The sequence below is a fragment of the Podarcis raffonei genome, chromosome 10 (genome assembly GCF_027172205.1).
Source record: "Podarcis raffonei isolate rPodRaf1 chromosome 10, rPodRaf1.pri, whole genome shotgun sequence".
NCBI lineage: Eukaryota > Metazoa > Chordata > Lepidosauria > Squamata > Lacertidae > Podarcis > Podarcis raffonei.
Genome location: NC_070611.1, coordinates 12728622 through 12747507, shown reverse-complemented (window position 1 = coordinate 12747507; position 18886 = coordinate 12728622).

Below are 18886 nucleotides of genomic sequence, written 5' to 3'. Positions count from 1 at the left end.
TTGCAAAATTCATGAAAGTGCGGATTTCAAAGGATGGCTGTGTTTCACTTTCCATATTATTTTAGAAACTTTCAACTAAATATGTTCACCTTTAAATATCAACTGAATCAATTTTCTCCCCTGTGTCTATACATGAAGTGTTGCTTTAGATGCTAGCATTTAGTGTTTGTTCATATGGATATCCTACTGTAGTGACTGAATCCATATATAGTGGTACCTCGGGTTACATACGCTTCAGGTTACATACGCTTCAGGTTACAGATTCCGCTAACCCAGAAATAGTGCTTTGGGTTAAGAACTTTGCTTCAGGATGAGAACAGAAATCGGGCTGCGGCGGCGTGGCAGCAGCAGGAGGCCCCATTAGCTAAAGTGGTGCTTCAGGTTAAGAACAGTTTCAGGTTAAGTACGGACCTCCGGAACGAATTAAGTACTTAACCTGAGGTACCACTGTACCTACACAGAGCTATAAACTGTGCAATACATCTAGAGATACTTCCAGTAAAGAGATTCCTGTCCTGTTGTTCTCTAAATTGGGGCCAATTTCTGATTTCTGACCACCTCTATAGGTTGAGAACTTCAGGTCTTCTCATGTGGCCATTCTGTTACCTCCCTCAGAGAAGAACCAGTGTCCTTGCCCTGTCTTGATATATTTCCCCACAACCTTGGTAGCACAAAGCTCTCAGGTCCTGCATCCTTTATCTGGCATCAGCTCACAATCCCGAATCCCTGATGATACTGCTGACCTTTTTCTTGAAGTCTAGGCTTTCCTCCTCTCAGTCCTTGATCCTGCTGCTCTCACAGGGCAGTGCCAATCCTGGCTAGGCTGTTGTGTTCCACAGCTGTCACTCGTTCCTCAGCTTTCTACTGCTGGCCTTATTAATCCATTCCCATGGTGTCAGAGTGTCAGTCACAGATGAGTCCAGAGACCTGCACCAGAACAGCTTGCCCAGTCACAGATATAGCCATCGTGATGTTGGAAAGAATCACATGCCTGCGAGCAATGGCTGCCAATTATGGTACCATCATTTAATCGTGCACAGAATAAGAAAATAGTTGTGCAAATGAATTATTATTATTATTAATGGTGGTTATATAGAAAACTTTGAGCAAAGGTGAAAAAAACATACTGAAAATGTATGCACTCTGCATCTCTAATAAGTTTATTGTTCAGACTTTTACTTGTGTTATTCTCTAGAGAGGCATATGATTGCCAGCAAATTGAAGGCTGTAGGCCTCCTTAATTGCTTTCTTGTCAGTATCCCGAGGAAGCATTTGAGTTCTTGAATTTTAAGCTGTCCGGTTTGTTCCTTTGTTTCCTGAACGTAAGAAAGTTAAAAGTAGCTGAGGCATGCTGTTGTGGGTCTATCAAGCAAAGTTCGGAGTTGCTGTAAGCAGATTCTTAACTTCTTTAACTATATATCAATCAAATTATAAAGATTCTCTTGCCTACAATGCAGCAAAGTTACACTGCTATTTATCTGGCAGCTCCAGACATTCCATTCCTGTATAATCAGAACTCTCTAATAGGTCTCGTTTCTCTCTAGTTCCTACAATTGCTTCCCATGCAGAGAGTTATTAGTTCCTCAAGGTTCCTTCGTATAATATGGAAAAGAACGTGTTTTTGCAGTTTGAGGACCAAGTATGGATGAGCATTTCAATTGGTCTGCATTTATAAGTGAAGCAACCTCATTTGTACCTCCCAGAATATCATTATTCTTTAGATTTTTCACTTCTCTCCATAGTCGTTGAGTAAAATAGCATACTAAAAATGCATGTTTTGGAATGAAATACATTTAGAAATGTCTACATTAAGATAAAAACACACATCTAAGTACGTATTTTGTTGGGTCTCTGGACCGTAATAAAGATTGTTGTTGTAGTTGTATTTTGTTTTTTAATATTTTTTATTAAGGATTTTCTTGTTTTACAGAAGTATAGTGCCTCGTATTTTTTCTTCTTCTTCCATGTAACATTTTTACAAATCCGTTTCATTTGTTGAGGCATTAGGGAGAGAAGAAAAAAGAAAGAAAAAAGAAAGGGGGGGTGGAGAGAGGGAAGATGGATGGGGGTGGGGTCGGGTGGCAGTGTTTCTATTATGTTTAATGTATGTAGAGTTTGGTGTCAGCGTTGCTTGTGTTGTTCACTTGTGTTCCTTTGGTGGTGAGAGAGGTTGGGGTTGGCCTAGGGTGTGATTGTTTGCTTGTGATTGGCTGTGGTGATCTTTGTTTTCGTGTGTGAGTGAGGTGTGTGTGTGTTTTGGATCAGGTTAGCCATATTGATTTGTATGCTGTTGGTGGATTATTGTCATTGTCCTGTTGGGTTGTGTATGTGATAAAGGGGAGCCATACTGGGGTGAAGGCGTCTTCTTCTGTTTGTCCCCGTGTCAGTTTCAGTTTATTAGTTAATTTTTCTAGTAGGGCTGTTTCCCATATTATTTGGTACCATTGGTCCATGCTTACTCCTGACAGGTCTCTCCAGTGTCTGGTTACAAGAAATATGTAAAATAACTAAGCAAGTAATAGACATCACCCCAGAATTGGCCCTACTAAACATCTTCCAAGACAACAATGCCCATTTACACCACAAAGAACTCATAACCCACCTGCTCTCAGCAGCCAGAAACACCATAACCAGACACTGTAGTTGTATTTTGTGATAAAATACATATATGGAAACTAATTTGCATATGTTTTTTCTTTTAAAAATCTCATATGAAAGTGGAAATGGTACAGAATGAACTTACAAAAGAACATATATGACCCACAGACCAGAAATAAACTGATCCACCCATCCCTAATGTGGACAATATAATGTTAGTAGGGGGGATGCTGTCTGCAAATGTATCGGCTGTTATTCTGCATGTTACATGTCACCAGACCACTCATTATCATTATCATTATCATTATCATTATTTATTGAATTTATATACCACCCTATACCTGAAGGTCTCACAAAAAAAGATCGCAATATATAAAATAACGACAATGACTCAATAATATCCCCCCCCAAAAAAGAGCCAAATTTTAAAAGGGTATAGGATGTTTATCAGGTCAACCAAAGGCCTGGTTAAAAAGGAACATTTTTGCCTGATGCGTAAAGGTGTATAGTGAAGGTGCTAGGCAAACTTCCCTGGGGAGAGCATTCCACAGACGGGGAACCACTGCAGAGAAGGCCCCGTTCTCATGTTGCCACTCTCCAGACCTCTCATGGAGGAGGCACATGAAGGAGGGCCTCAGAAGATGATCTCAGGGTCTGGTTAGGTTCATATGGAAAGAGGTGGTCCTTGAAGTATTGGGGTCCTGAGCGGTTTAAGGCTTTATAGGTCAAAACCAGTACTTTGTATTGGGCCCGGAAACTAATTGGTAGCCAGTGCAGGTGGACCAAAATGCTCAAACCGTCTTGGTCTGGTGAGCAAAAAACAAATAATTAAAAGGTGATTGTACCATACATAACTTAAAAATATAAAAACAAGGACAAACGGTTAAAAGGGACTATAAGGGAGGGAACATAAAGGAGCTCAGATGTTGCATTTTGAGCCTTCAATTTAGGCCTAGTTTGTGGCGCAGACCAAACGTCGACGAATACCCACGATGACAGTGCAAAATCTAGCAACTGAGTATGTCACATCCGGGTATTTACCTTTAAGTAGTAGAGAGGTATAAAGTTGTTCTGTACAACCTGGAAATTTATGCAGTGAAAAGGGGCATGTTTTGTTGTTTCCAGCTGCCCAGAGCCACATGGACATTTCCTCTTCTTGTAGAGTGTCTTCCTAAAGCGGCCTTCCTGAGACTGTTAAGATGTAGCTCCACATTCTCTCTGTGTTTGTGGGTTGTGTGGAATTGTAACCATGATAACAAGCAGCCAGCGAATAGAACAAATTGTTACTCCCGGCGCATATTTACAATGTGTTTGTAGATCGATATACAGCTCCTAACTGCAAAAACACATTTTGTACAAAGCCGTCCTCACACAAACTATTCCAATGGAATGCAAATTATGAGAGTAACCACCAATACCCTGTACTGTACGCTTTTAGCCTGTGGCCAGATCAGGGTAAGATAATTAGAGGAAGCTAGCCAAAGCCAAATGCTGAAATGTAATTAATGGTTGGAGAAGCTAGTAATTTGTAAGTGTATCTTAGCGTCAGTCTGAGGAAACATGAATAAAACTGTCCCCGTTGCTCAAATCAGTTGGATATTAACTAAACTATCGAGTAAATATGTGGGATGGGAATCTGTTATTTGCATCCGTAATTTGGACACTGCACATGTTCAAAGAAAGCAGTAAATTCATTGCTCTGAAATCATCAGATCTTATGCTGCCTGCTTCCTCAGAATTACAGACCATTGGCTTGGGAGGCTGGGAGGCTCCTGCCTTCAAAAACAGGAGATGAACGGATGATAATCACAGTGCTCAACCATGTTGTTGTTTAGTCATTTAGTCGTGTCCGACTCTTCGTGACCCCATGGACCAGAGCATGCCAGGCACTCCTGTCTTCCACTGCTTCCCGCAGTTTGGTCAAACTCATGCTGGTAGCTTCGAGAATACTGTCCAACCATCTTGTCCTCTGTCATCCCCTTCTCCTTGTGCCTTCAATCTTTCCCAACATCAGGGTGTTTTCCAGGGAGTCTTCTCTTCTCATGAGGTGGCCAAAGTATTGGAGCCTCAGCTTCAGGATCTGTCCTTCCAGTGAGCACTCAGGGCTGATTTCCTTCAGAATTGATAGGTTTGATCTTCTTGCAGTCCATGGGACTCTCAAGAGTCTCCTCCAGCACCGTAATTCAAAAGCATCAATTCTTTGGCGATCAGCCTACTTTATGCGATCCATACAGATGTGTAAATCCAGAAAGATGGAGCAATATGGCACTTTGGGCAGCAGAGTCACACGCTGAGGAAACTGTTTGCAAAGAAGTGACAGGGAGAGGATTAGGTCAGGGCCAGAGAGAGAGAGACACTCTTAAGTATGGAGAAGGGAGGAAGAATCAAAAGGGGAGGCAAAGGAGAGAAATGGGAGAAATTGCAACCAAAAAGCTCTGAGCAGCAAGTGTATGATGGCCTCTTACATTCCACTTGTGCCCCTCGTGACCTGGAGCGATAAAGCAAACCTCAAGCCAAGAACATACAGGTCACCTTAGGCCAATCATATGCTCCTAGAGGTGGACCACTGAGCTTTAACCGCATAGCCAAGTGGTCAGTGACAGATTCCTGACAGTTTCAGGCCAGGTTAGCTGTCAGCACATGCTTTTAAATGCCACTGCATCTGACAGAAGGGGCATCTCAATAAATGCTGACCCTGAATTTAATAGAACTACACCAGCGCAGCCGCCGAATCTTCCCCTAATAAGCAAAGAGATTCTGGGTTTTGTGTCTTTTTTTATATTTAAGAAAGCTCAATAAACATTTTGGCAAGTGGAAACTTTTCATTATTCCAAGCTGCAGCTTTCTCAATGACATCCTCATTAGTTCTAAATACAAGACTCCCACTGGCAAGGTCATTCATCGTCTCATTCAATCTTTTTTATTGTTAGCACAATATCAGGAATAATAAAAAGACCATCATCTCAAAATCAGCTTCTGGGGAATCCCACATTTCACTGATAATGCTATTAGAGTAACCCAAAATTGTATTCATTAAAATCCACCCTGTTTCTCTGGGTCAAAGAGAGAGCCTACAGAAAGAGGTTTAAGATCTCCCATTTGTTTCAATGAACGATAACAAATGAATGACTTTTCATTCTCTGTTTATGCAAGTAATGCCAATGTTCATCATTGGCACAATGAACCTTCCATCATTAATGAACTGTAAACAGGCACACATATTTGGCAAGGATTTTATGCTTGCCCTTGTTGATTTGGAGGGGGGGGAATGTCATTGTTCAAGAATTATACTCTCAGAGATGTCTCCTGATCCTTGGAGACATTTCATTTAGGGCTGTTTACCAAACGATCCTCTGTTTGCTAAAAATTATGTTTGTGTATCTACATAACTAGAGTGGAAGAAACAGAAAAGATTCTCAATGATTTGGAGTGTGTGATACTGATTTGACCAGGGTTTTTATAAATATGATAATCAGGTCACTAGCGGCAACCATCATGGAAAGAATTCATTACACTGCTACTAGAATAACATGTAATAATGAGAGGGTTAGGGAAAAATTCATTTGGGTTTTGCATCTTAATGAGAACCTACCTTTTTCACACTTTTTACACCAATGTGAGAACCAAAGCACAGTTATCCCTCAGAGGTCACACTTCTTTGAACTTTGCAATCGAACTTTGCCTCAAAAAAATGCAGGCATTAGGTGAAAATATGCACAAAGAAATGTGCATTTGTGAAGCTAATGGGCAAGAATGTGTAATATCAGGAGGAAAGGCATACACAAAAAAAGTAAATATTGGGAGACATTGCTTGAAAATGCATCAAATTTTTGTAGGGGGGGGATCACAAACTGAGGCAGAATTGGGGTGAACTGAAGATTGCAAAAATGAGAAACCGAGATTGCCAGATTCTTCCATCCCTCCAAATACAGCAACAACTGCAACAAAGCTATTGATATCACAAGAAGGCAGACACTACCTCCCCCAAACCAAGGTCTTTTCAGCCCGTTTCCATGACACTTAGGGCCTACACAATGCCAGACCCTCCACATGTTCCTATTTTCCAGGGAAAGTCCTGGATTTAGAGAAGCCTTCTGATCTGACCCCAGAATGTCCAGCTTTTCCTTAAAAGTAAAGGGACCCCTGACTATTAGGTCCAGTCATGGCCGACTCTGGGGTTGTGGCACTCATCTCGCTTTATTGGCCCAGGGAGCCGGCGTACAGCTTCTGGGTCATGTGGCCAGCATGACTAAGCCGCTTCTGGCGAACCAGAGCAGCACACGGAAACGCCATTTACCTTCCCGCTGGAGCGGTACCTATTTATCTACTTGCACTTTGAGGTGCTTTCGAACTGCTAGGTTGGCAGGAGCAGGGACCAAGCAACGGGAGCTCACCCTGTCGCAGGGATTTGAACCGCCGACCTTCTGATCGGCAAGTCCTAGGCTCTGGTTTAACCCACAATGCCACCCGCATCCCTAGCTTTTCCTTAGGACATCCCTATTTTTAATCAGAGAAATGGTGGAGGGTATGGAGTTATGTGATCCCCAGGCCAAGGAGAGAAGTACTGTATTTTTCGCCCTATAGGACGCACTTCTCCCCCTCCAAAAATGAAGGGGAAATCTGTGTGTGTCCTATGGGGCGAATGCAGGCTTTCGCTGAAGCCTGGAAAGCAAGAGGTGTCGGTGCGCACCGACCCCTCTCACTCTCCAGGCTTCAGGAAGCTATCCACAAGCCTTGGGAGCCCGGCAGGAGTTCCTGCCAGGCTCCCAAGGCTTGCAGCCTGCAGCCCAAAACCCCGGGAGCACAGCGGAACGCACCCCGGGCTTCGGGCAGCTCTCTGCCAGCCTTTGGAGCCTGGCAGGAGTTCCCGCTGGGCTCCCAAGGCTTGCGGATCGCAGCCTGTTCTGGGGGCTGGGGTCAGGGGAAGCTCGGGCTTCCCCTGTCCCAGCCCTGCACCTGGGGGGGAAATAAAAAATTTTTTCTTTCTTCCCCCCCCAAAAAAAAACTAGGTGCGCCCTATGAGCCGGTGCACCCTATAGGGCAAAAAATACGGTAACTTAAAAACCTTCAGAAGACACCTGAAGGCAGTCCTGGGTAGGGACATGTTTTTTTTAATGGTCAATGTGTTATTATATTTTTTATATACAGTGGAACCTTGTGTTACGGACAGGATCCATTCCGGAGGCCCATCCATAACACAGAACTGATGCAAGCCGAAGTGCCGCATCTGCACACATGTGCAGCATGATTTAGTGCTTCTGCGCATGCGCAAGCAGCGAAACCCAGAAGTAACCCATTCTGGTACTTCCGGGTTGCCACGGGACGCAACACGAAAACACGTAACCTGAAGTGGATGCAACATGAGGTATGACTGTATGTTGGAAGCCACCCAGCGTGGCTGGGGCAACCCACACAGATGGGCAGTGTACAAATAATAAAGTTGTTGTTGTTGTTGTTGTTGTTGAATAGGACGTCCCTGTTTTCATCAGAGAAATGTTGGAGGGTATGCAATACACATTACATTCTTCTTGCGGCCATACCCTACAAACAGCTCGATACGATATCTTTATTGTCATTGTCAACGGAATTGAAAAATATACATAAGACATTCAAAAACCAACAAGCCTGCTATCCCAGCTATCCCAACCTGGTTAGCCCCCTAAAAACTCTTATACCCCATTTTTAAATACAATATACTCCCATACAGACTCCTTACAATGCGTTTAAAACCAAAATCACATTTGGGTAGAAACTGTTTCTCAGGCAGCTAGTCCTAGTCTTTATAACCCTGTACCTTCTTCCAGAAGGCAGAAGCTGAAAGAAATCATTTCCGGGGTGCGCACTATCCTGCACTATCTCTGCCGCTTTCTTATGGCACCTGGAAGCATAGATTTGATCCAAGTTGGGAAGAGTGCACCCAGTTATTCTCTCTGCAGTCTTTACAACCCTGGACAGCATTGTTTTTTCCCTGACCATGCACCTCCCAAACCACACACACAGACCAGAAGTTACTGTATTTTTTGCTCTATAAGACTCACTTTTTCCCTCCTAAAAAGTAAGGGGAAATGTCTGTGCGTCTTAAGGAGCGAATGCAGGCTGTGCAGCTATCCCAGAAGCCAAAACAGCAAGAGGGATTGCTGCTTTTGCTGCGCAGCGATCCCTCTTGTTGTTCTGGCTTCTGAGATTCAGAATATTTTTTTTCTTGTTTTCCTCCTCCAAAAACTAGGTGTGTCTTATGGTCTGGTGCATCTTATAGAGCGAAAAATACTGTAATAATTTGAAAAGGAAAGCTGAAGTCGGCTGCTTTTATTTTGAAAGAAAAGCAGCTGCGCGGTCCCAGTCTGGATTGGGGAATCTCAACAGTTTCCTGTTTTACTGGGCTTGTAAATGTCCAGGAATCATTACCGCCAATTGCCTATAGCTCTGCAATTAGTGGAGGTAGCCTGAAGTGCCCTTAACTACAAGAGAGAGTAAGAAGGAAGGTAGGTTTGCAATTGCGCTCCCTTGAGTTTATGTCAGGGAGTTATGCAGAGAGTTGAAGGGATGGGGTGATTTATGTGCCAGAAATATATCCTCCACATCTCACTAGTTCTTTTGCATTAGGAAACTCTGGTCAGAGTATTAAACAAGCCATTAGCCACAGTGCATCATGTCCTATATACAAGCTTCAATAACTAATAAACAAAGGCCAGAATGTCTTAGGTCATTCTTGATGCTATACCGAGGTGTAACAGAAAACCACAAGTGAACTGCATTCTAATTATTCTTCAAATTCACAGGAGAAGCTTTCAAATTATTTCCTAGAGCAGGTTTCGAAATAAGCAGCATAATGGATTCATTATCGAGCATCAAAGGAGAAATGCTACAAAAAAAGAGCTGAAAACTACCACTCTGCTGTTGAAATTATCATATTGGTTGTGTGTCTTATGACTCTGAGGGAACAGAAACAAAGTGCCCACTCTTCTCCAATGCTCAGATTTAAACAGGGCAGGTGGGTGCATTTGGAAAATCTGTAAGGATGGAGGAGGACTTTGTCTGGTCCATTTTTCATAATGGATTGACCCAATTGGTAACTCCTAAACTGGCTTGTCGATTCAGCTCACAAATCTATCCAGATTTTTGCAATGCTCTTTTGGTGGACAGAAGTATGTATTTAATGGTTTTGGTGAACAAAAATATGTGTTTAATGTAAAAAAAACCACACACACACACCAAAAAACCCCCACATGTACTTGATAATTTTCTGGCACTCATCTCACTTTACTGAGTGTCAGGTGTGCGTGCAGGAGCCAGGCCCTGTGATCAATAGGACTCTGCAGGACTGGGGCCTTCCTAAGTTTGTTCTGAAGAGGCAAGGTGTGGCCACTTAGATGAGGCCGATTGGTAACTCACAGCACCTGGTGGTAAGAGCTGGGAAGGGATATAAGGTCAGCATTTTCCCTTTGGCTCTTTGCCACAGCAACACATTCCCTGCCTTGCTGCATTTGGTTCCTTGACCCCTTGCTTCTTGATCCTCAGACCCTTGACTTTGTAACTCCTTGCTTCCTGACCCTTGGACCCTCGGCTTCTTGACTCCCGGCTCTCTGACCCTCAGACTCTTGGCTTCCTGACTCCTGGCTTCTGGACTCCCGTTCCTGCTCCCACCTCGCCATCTTGCCCCAGGTCCCGACATCCCCAGCTGAGACTTTGATCGCCCGTAAACCAGACCGTGACACCGAGGGAGCTGGCATACAGCTTTTGGGTCATGTGGCCATTGTGACTAAGCCGCTTCTGGTGAGCCAGAGCAGCGCACGGAAACGCCGTTTACCTTCCTGCCGGAGCGGTACCTATTGATCTACTTGCACTTTGAAGTGCTTTCGAACTGCTAGGTTGGCAGGAGCAGGGACCGAGCAATGGGAGCTCACCTCGTCGTGGGGATTCGAACCGCCAACCTTCTGATCGGCAAGCCCTAGGCTCTGTGGTTTAGACCACAGTGCACATTAGGATAAATGTGGCCAACCAACCAAGTGTTCTGTCAGCTAGCTCTCACCTGCCTGTCTTCTTCCTTGCAACTGGCCCAGGGGTTGGCCTTAGCTGCCAACTTCCTTTTCTTTAGGTGCTACTGGACAATTTTTTAATATTTTAAAAATATATTTCTACTGCGTCAGACCAACACGGCTACCTACCTGAATCTAAAAGACCAACTAAGTTAGTTCTTGGTATGAGCTTTCGTGTGCATGCACACTTCTTCAGATACACTGAAACAGAAGTTGCCAGATCCTTCTATATAGTGAGAAGGTGGGGAGGGGTATTCCTCAGAAGGGTGGTGGGAATGGGTGATTGGCAGATAGCTGTGATGAGCCTGTTGACGACTCTTGACGACTGCAATAGGTCTTACAGGAAAAAGCAAGGGGTGAGAAGGTGAAAAATGGCTTTGTCATGTATAATGAGATAAGAATCCAATGTCTTTGTTCAGACCAGGTCTCTCCATGGTTTTAAGTTTGGTAATGAGTTGCAATTCAGCAGCTTCTCTTTCCAGTCTATTTCTGAAATTCTTTTGTAGTAAAACAGCTACTTTGAGATCTTGTATAGAATGTCCTGGGAGATTGAAGTGTTCTCCTACTGGTTTCTCTGTCTTGTGATTCTTGAGGTCTGATTTATGTCCGTTTATTCTTTGGCATAAGGTTTGGCCTGTTTGTCCAATATAGAGAGCTGAAGGACACTGTTGGCATTTGATGGCATATACAATGTTAGACGATGAGCAATTAAATAGTCCCGAGATGGTATGTGTGATATCTGCCAATCACCCATTCCCACCACCCTTCTGAGTAATACCCCTCCCCACCTTCTCACTATATAGAAGGGTCTGGCAACTTCTGTTTCAGTGTATCTGAAGAAGTGTGCGTGCACACGAAAGCTCATACCAAGAACTAACTTAGTTGGTCTTTAAGGTGCTACTGGAAGGGGAAAAAAAATTTTTTTGTTGTTTTGACTATGGCAGACCAACACGGCTACCTATCTGTACCTGAATCTAGTTCCTTTTCTTTAGTCTCAGTATTGCTTTTATAGAATTCAGCAGGGAAGATGACAGGGACAAACCTAGAATTAGTTGGCTCTGTCTGTTATTGGCTTTGGCTTCACCTAATGGTGGCTTCCCTGCTTTCGACTCCACCAGGATCAATGGGCATCAGCTACCAATGATTATACACCAGGCCTTGATTTTGCTTTTCCTTTACAAGATAACTGGTCAAAAAAAATCCCATTTTCCACATGGAGTTTTATCGAATGGGGAACATCAAATCACTACCTTGTAATGTCTCTATGAGAACGCTGAGAAGAGATATATAAGTGGCATAAAGTTGCCTGACTACACCAATTTCCATCTGAAGGAAAACATTGTCTCTCACACTAAAACAAGCCTCAGATATTTAATAATTTCAAGTGACAAAACCATTTTCTTCGTCAGGTAGAAAAGATTTTGAGAGAGAGGCTTATTTCACACTATCTTTTTCCTCCTACTCCTTTTATATAAAATTTACCTCAGCAATATTTATCTTTGTCATCATTCGTTTATGATTCTTTTCATTTTAACGCCTTTTATAAAGCAGATTCAACACACTTCTCGGTACACTTTCCTTTCTTCGCAGCCCACCATATAACAAATTTATTGGAAGAATCTTCTCTGGAGTTAAAATACGGTGATAGAAAACATCTACAAGCCGATGGCTTTCCACAGAGAGACAGTACAACATACCATTTTGTGTGGCTCACCCACTGAACTGGCTTAAAGGCACATAACTCGACTTGACCTGCCTGGGAGGCAAAACTGAATAGGTTGTACCCCATGAGATCCCAAAAGTGATGAGTGCCTTTTAGGCAAACGTAAACAGATATGTATTCATTCTCAGAAATGCTGTTATGTGGGCAATTTGACCGTGAGGCAGCTTCCAACTGTGCTTCACCCAGGATTTATCGCAATTTCTCTGAAAGCCACAGAAAGACTATCCCATTTTAATTTATATCTAAATCACCATTACTAGAGCTCAATGTTTCTTTCACAGAAAAGGTGAAAAGTCTTTCACAAAATGACATGCACAAGGGCCATCAACCATTGCAATCACAGGTCTCTATAAGTCATGAAAAACATGGAATACCTTTTTTTTAATTTAAATTTTATTAACATATAAAACACATACATATACATTTACACAATACACGTACACAACACACTACCTTATTTTCATAACATAAAACATACCTACATTACTCTATATAATACCTACCTATACTGTACATATTAACATACCTACACACCTACCCCGCATGGATACCCACCAAGTGACTTGACTTCCAGCCGTTCTTGTTACGCTACTTTATTTTTCCAACTAGCTTAAACACATTTCATTATTTCTTTAATCTCTTCTTTTATCTTGACTTTACTCTCCTTTCACTCTAGTCGTTTTCTGGATTCTCTCCATATCTGACAGAAATTCTACATTTTTCACATAAATTTTGATGTATTCCTTAAAGATAGCCCACTCCTTATTCACTTTTTGTACCATATCTCCTCTTATCCTCCCTGTTAGTTCGGCAACATGGAAGTATTCCATCATTTTAGATAACCAGTCTGTTTTAGTTGGGAAACATGGAATACCTTCAGTACCTCGTGTCGAGATGCACATTTCCTTGGGGTAAGTTGTCGAGAGATGCATGTCAATAGAGGGTGGAGCCAGGGTCAAAAAAGAGGGGGCACCTCTCTTCTCTCTTTCTAACATTCGCTTTCTCTCTCTGTCTTTCCTCCCTATCCAGAAGATTGCCAGGGTAGGGAGTTGGGTGAGGAAATGGGTCACTTTTCTTCTTTAAGATCTGAACCAATTCCATGCAGAGGGCTTTCTCATCCTCCATCTTTCCATCATTCCACCCAATTCAGCCTTGCCTCAGTTTCCCACATCCTTCCTTAGCTCTCTTGTGGGCTCTGCCTAGTCACATGGAATTTCCATAGAAGATGACCAGATGCTGTGCTGGTCCCGGGGGGGGGGTGTTACCGTGCGGCGTGGTCTAAGTCTGGTCCTAGGTCGAGGGTAAGGAGGCTGTCTGTCAGGGGTGAAGCGAGGTCCAAAGCGAGGAGTCGGGCGTGGTCAGGAACTCAGGAGAGCAGGTCAGGGTGCAGGCAGGAACAGGCTACCAACAATGTTGCTACCACAACCTGGGACTGGGCTGGCTGGCCTTTATCTCCTCTGAGGCCTAGGGCAGTCCTGGCCCACAGGTGACTCGCCTCTCCTGGCCTGGAGGCGAGCACTCCTCCTGAGAGAACTTAGTTCCCTCCGCCTCTCTGCCCTGAGCCTCTGCAGCTCAGGAGAGGCTGGAGGGTTACCGGACCCAGAGGCAACCTCACCTTCCCCTGACAGGGCTGGGAGAGGTGCACCTGCAGGCAATGGGTCCTCAATCACCTCCGGAGCCAGAGTGGATTCATCTGGTGTCTGCTCCTGAGGATCCGGCACAGGTGAGGGCCCTTCAGATTCAAGCCCCTGCCCCAGCTCAGCCGGTCCTGGAGGCGGGGACTCCTGTGCAGGCTGGGATTCCTCAGGTTCAGCCTCTGAATCAGATTCCCAGGCCATCACAGATGCCCTCAAGCTGGCCACCCCTGCTTTTGAGGGTATTCAACTCAGTTTTCTGAAAGGCTGTGACGGGTGAGCCAACATGCTGAATCCAGCCCACTTCCCTCACTCGGCTGTGCTTCAGCAGGACAAAGGCAATAATGAAGCAGTATAATTTCCCCCAAAGTGTTTCATTAAAAATGAAATAAAACTAAGACATTTAGCAGAAATTATGTAATTATGTCTGTCAGGAGAGAATAAGTTCAAAGGCAGACTTTTTTTAAAAAAAGAAGAATGTAATTGTTCGCCAATGAATTTTAAACGGGCTGGATTTATTATTTTTCAAAAGGTGTGTGAGGAGGGAAGGATGTGGAAAAGGAAGTACATCAGATAATTTTGTGTATATATATATAAAGGATAGCAAAATGCACTCTGCACTAAACACTACACTCTTCGTAGATGAATGGGATGTGGGAGGCAGGCTAAGAAGTATATTGAAGAAGTATCAAATTAAAAACACCTAGTATGTTTAGGATGCAAGTTCTACTATATTAGGGATGCAACTTTTTTGTGCAGGATATACAGCAGGGATGTCCAACAGGTTGATTGTGATCTACTGGTAGATCCCCAGGAGGTTTTGGTAGATTGCGGTCGATCGCTGGTTCCCTTTCCTCAGTGGTGGTAGAACAGAATCTGGCCCTGGGCCCTTGCCATGTCTTCCATTGTTGCACAATCTCCAGAACGGAAGATGGAGCTTTTGCAGTGAGGCCGATTGTTTCCTTAGTGATCTTTTGGGGAGCGACTTTTTCCCTTTCTCCCTAAAGAAGCTCAGCAACTTTTCCCTGACCCCCTAAAAAACCCAGAACTTTCTTCCCTAAAAAAAGTTCAACAACTTACCCTGAACACCTTAAAATGGGGCTTTCCTCCCTAAAAGAAGCTCAAAAACTTTGACCTGAACCCTCCCTCCAAAACGGGTAGATCACTGCCAGTTTTTTATTCTGTGAGTAGATCGCAGTCTCTTAGGAGTTGGCCATCCCTGGTATACAGTATATCTTTTGTGCCCCTCCCCACTTCCGTAAAGAAGATTCATAATAAAAGCTTTGGGAAGAAGGTTATGCTTATAAGAACATACAGTGTTTTTTTTCTAAAAGAAAAATGTTAGGGGTACATTTTGACTCAAGGAAATCAAGAAAAACACCATTTTATAGCTCTAACTGGGGGAAAATAAATACAGTGGTACCTTGGGTTACATACGCTTCAGGTTACAGACGCTTCAGGTTACAGCTAATCCAGAAATAGTACCTCGGGTTAAGAACTTTGCTTCAGGATGAGAACAGAAATCGTGGTCCGGTGGTGCGGCAGCAGCGGGAGGCCCCATTAGCTAAAGTGGTGCTTCAGATTAAGAACAGTTTCAGGTTAGGAACGGACCTCTGGAATGAATTAAGTTCTTAACCTGAGGTACCACTGTACAGTAAATGGACAAAAGTACAAAGAACATGCATTGCTTCATATTACACAGCTGACAGCTCACAGTAACTTCCACATTGGCATGAGGTTGTGCCAATATTCCACAGTCCACACTGCTTCACACATTAAACGCTCGCTTCCGTCTGAGACTCAGGAAACACTGTGACAGGAAATGTGGCCGCCATCGAAACTGATGATTCACCGTGCTAGAGAAGAAACTAAAAATGTTAATTTTTTTTTTTAGTTTCTTCTGTTAAATTCACAAAATGTTTAGGGGTATGCGTACCCCTGCATCCCCCCAGAAAACAAGCATAGATAATACAACAAATTTGAGGGACAACAAATTAACCAAATTCAGAAAGTACAGGCAGGTGAGGATTTCAACTTGCTCTGGTTGGGAAAGTTCCCACTGACCATACCCAGAAATGGATGGGGAGAAATTGACCCCCTCCTTGCTATGTGAGCCTTTGGGTACAAACCCAGCATGGGGACCCAGGCTCTGCTGTCCAGTATTCATGCAAAATGTTCACCCCAAATAGAACGCAGCCCCCAAGCTTAAAAAGGTTTCACATCTCTGTCAATAAATCCATGCATAAACACACACACCACCCAAAAAAACCAAAACACCCAGCATTATTAATTAACATATGTTGGAGCTGCTTGCAATAAAATGGTTCACCTTTGGGTTTTACCTTTGCTTTCGGAATCCTTATATATCTCTGGGGCACCTTTTGTATAATAAAAGGCAACAAACATACGAGAGGATTATGCTGATGCAGCTCTTTAAGTTCACTGTAAAATGTGAGCTATTTGGGGGATTAGAATTCCCTTCACATCAGTAACGTATGATCTAGCTGAAAGGAAATTCAGCCACAGAGGAGAAATTGGCTGGGCATTCTTTCACCGCCAGGGCCACCGTGGATAACATTTTATGTGAATTTACAACTGATCTTTTATACTCTCTTTGTAGAATAGCGTGTGGTTCACAAGCTAACAAGATAATGCCTTTTAATGCGCATCTTATCTCAACAACATCGTCGGCTAAAGGAGCCACTACTTTAGGATACTTCCCTTTTTCTTTTAAACCCGCAAGCTTGTGTTCCTTTTCCCTTTTTCCAAAATCCCAGCACTGCTGAGATGATGCCTCGCAAGCTGTTCCTATGAAGAAGTTAGCATTAGTTTCATTGGAAACCTGGTTGTTTTCACATTAAACATTAAACTGCATTCAACGTGTCCTTGTTTCCTAAACTGAGCATAATAGCTATCGGCAGTGTTAATTGCTCTTTGAAAGGGAACCCTTTACACTTGTGAGAATTGCTCTGCCTTTTATCTGTGGAGACGGACGCTTCCGACACATTCTGATTCTCGAGATGGCAGAAGCTGACCCTCGGTGCTTGCAAGTGGCTGGCCTTTGCCTGGAATTATGAGACAGAGAATTTGGCTTCAGCTACGAAGGAAATATTTAACACAGCATGGAAAAAAGCTGGGGGAAACATTTCAAGGTTGGGCACTGTTGCGATGATATACTTTCAGCTAACGTGAGATACAGAAGGATTTAGACTGCAATGGATATCTTCCCAGGGAAATTAGAGCAATACAAAAAAACCTGTTGTTTATGCAGTTAAGGGGAGCAAATTTGAACACACTTTCACATAGACTCCATTGAGCCGGGGTCACCCTGTGCATTAGGCAATCTCCTGAGCCATTTGCTCAGCAATATTTATCTTTGCCATCATTGTCATTAAGGGACACAGGTGGCGCTGTGGGTTAAACCACAGAGCCTAGGGCTTGCCGATCAGAAGGTTGGCGGTTCGAATCCCTGCAACCGGGTGAGCTCCCGTTGCTCCGTCCCAGCTCCTGCCAACCTAGCAGTTTGAAAGCACATCAAAGTACAAGTAGATAAATAGGTACCGCTCTGGCGGAAAGGTAAATGGCATTTCCATGCGCTGCTCTGGTTCGCCAGAAGTGGCTTAGTCATGCTGGCCACATGACTCGGAAGCTGTACACCGGCTCCCTCGGCCAATAAAGCGAGATGAGCGCCGCAACCCCAGAGTCGGTCACGACTGGACCTAATGGTCCTTTACCCCTTTACCTTTATTGTCATTATATGATTATTTCCATATTAACACCTTTATAACACACATCTCTGGCTTGTGGGGAAACCCTATCTGGAGCCAATTAGATGATGTCCGCTTTGTGCTCCGGGGAAGGGATTTGCTGAAGCTGGTCACATGCTGTCCACCTGAGAGGTGTCACAGTGCAGCTCCGGTGTGCTGTGGCTCAAAAAAAGCCCATGGGCTACCAGGAGTCAGCAAACTTTTTCAGCAGGGGGCTAGTCCACTGTCCCTCAGACCTTATGGGGGGCCAGACTATATTTTTTAAAAAAGAACAAATTCCTATGCCCCACAAATAACCCAGAGATGCATTTTAAATAAAAGCACACATTCTACTCATGTAAAAACACCAGGCAGGCCCCACAAATAACCCAGAGATGCATTTTAATTAAAAGGACACATTCTACTCATGTAAAAACACGCTGATTCCCAGACTGTCCGCGGGCTGGATTGAGAAAGCGATTGGGCCGGATCCGGCCCCCGGGCCTTAGTTTGCCTACCCATGGGCTAGAGGCATAGCTGTCAACTTTCAGATTTGAAAATAAGGGATCAGCAGCCTTGAAAATAAGGGATCAGCAGCTTCACCTGTCCCGGGGACAGTCTACGGGATATCTAACAATCTGGGATAGCAGCGGGAAGCAGCAGGAAATGGCGCTGAAATAAGGGAATTCCCCGGCCCTAAAAAAGGAAAGGTTGACAGCTATGGCTAGAGGTTTACTACCACTGATGCAGAGGATCTCACTATAAGAGATTAATGGCAGGGACTGAGCAGATGAGGAATGGTGGAGACCACTTCCTCAGCCTGATCCTTCCAGAGAAGAAGAAGACTGTTCAGAATTACAATGGGGGTGTTATGTACAGAGTTGAATAGGATCCAAACTGCAGCAGTCTGATTGGTCCTAGAACAATAGGATTCAGAATGCAGCAGACTGATTGGTCCTAGAACAATAGGATTCAGAATGCAGCAGTCTGATTGGTCCTAGAACAATGCAGCAGTATGATTGGTTGGCAGGAACCACCCAATCATGCTCCAGATATAAGTGAATCCACAACCTGATTGGCTTACAGTAGAATTCCAGAATGAGCCAATCATGTGCAGCCCATTGTGTAAATAATGTATATAAAGCAGAT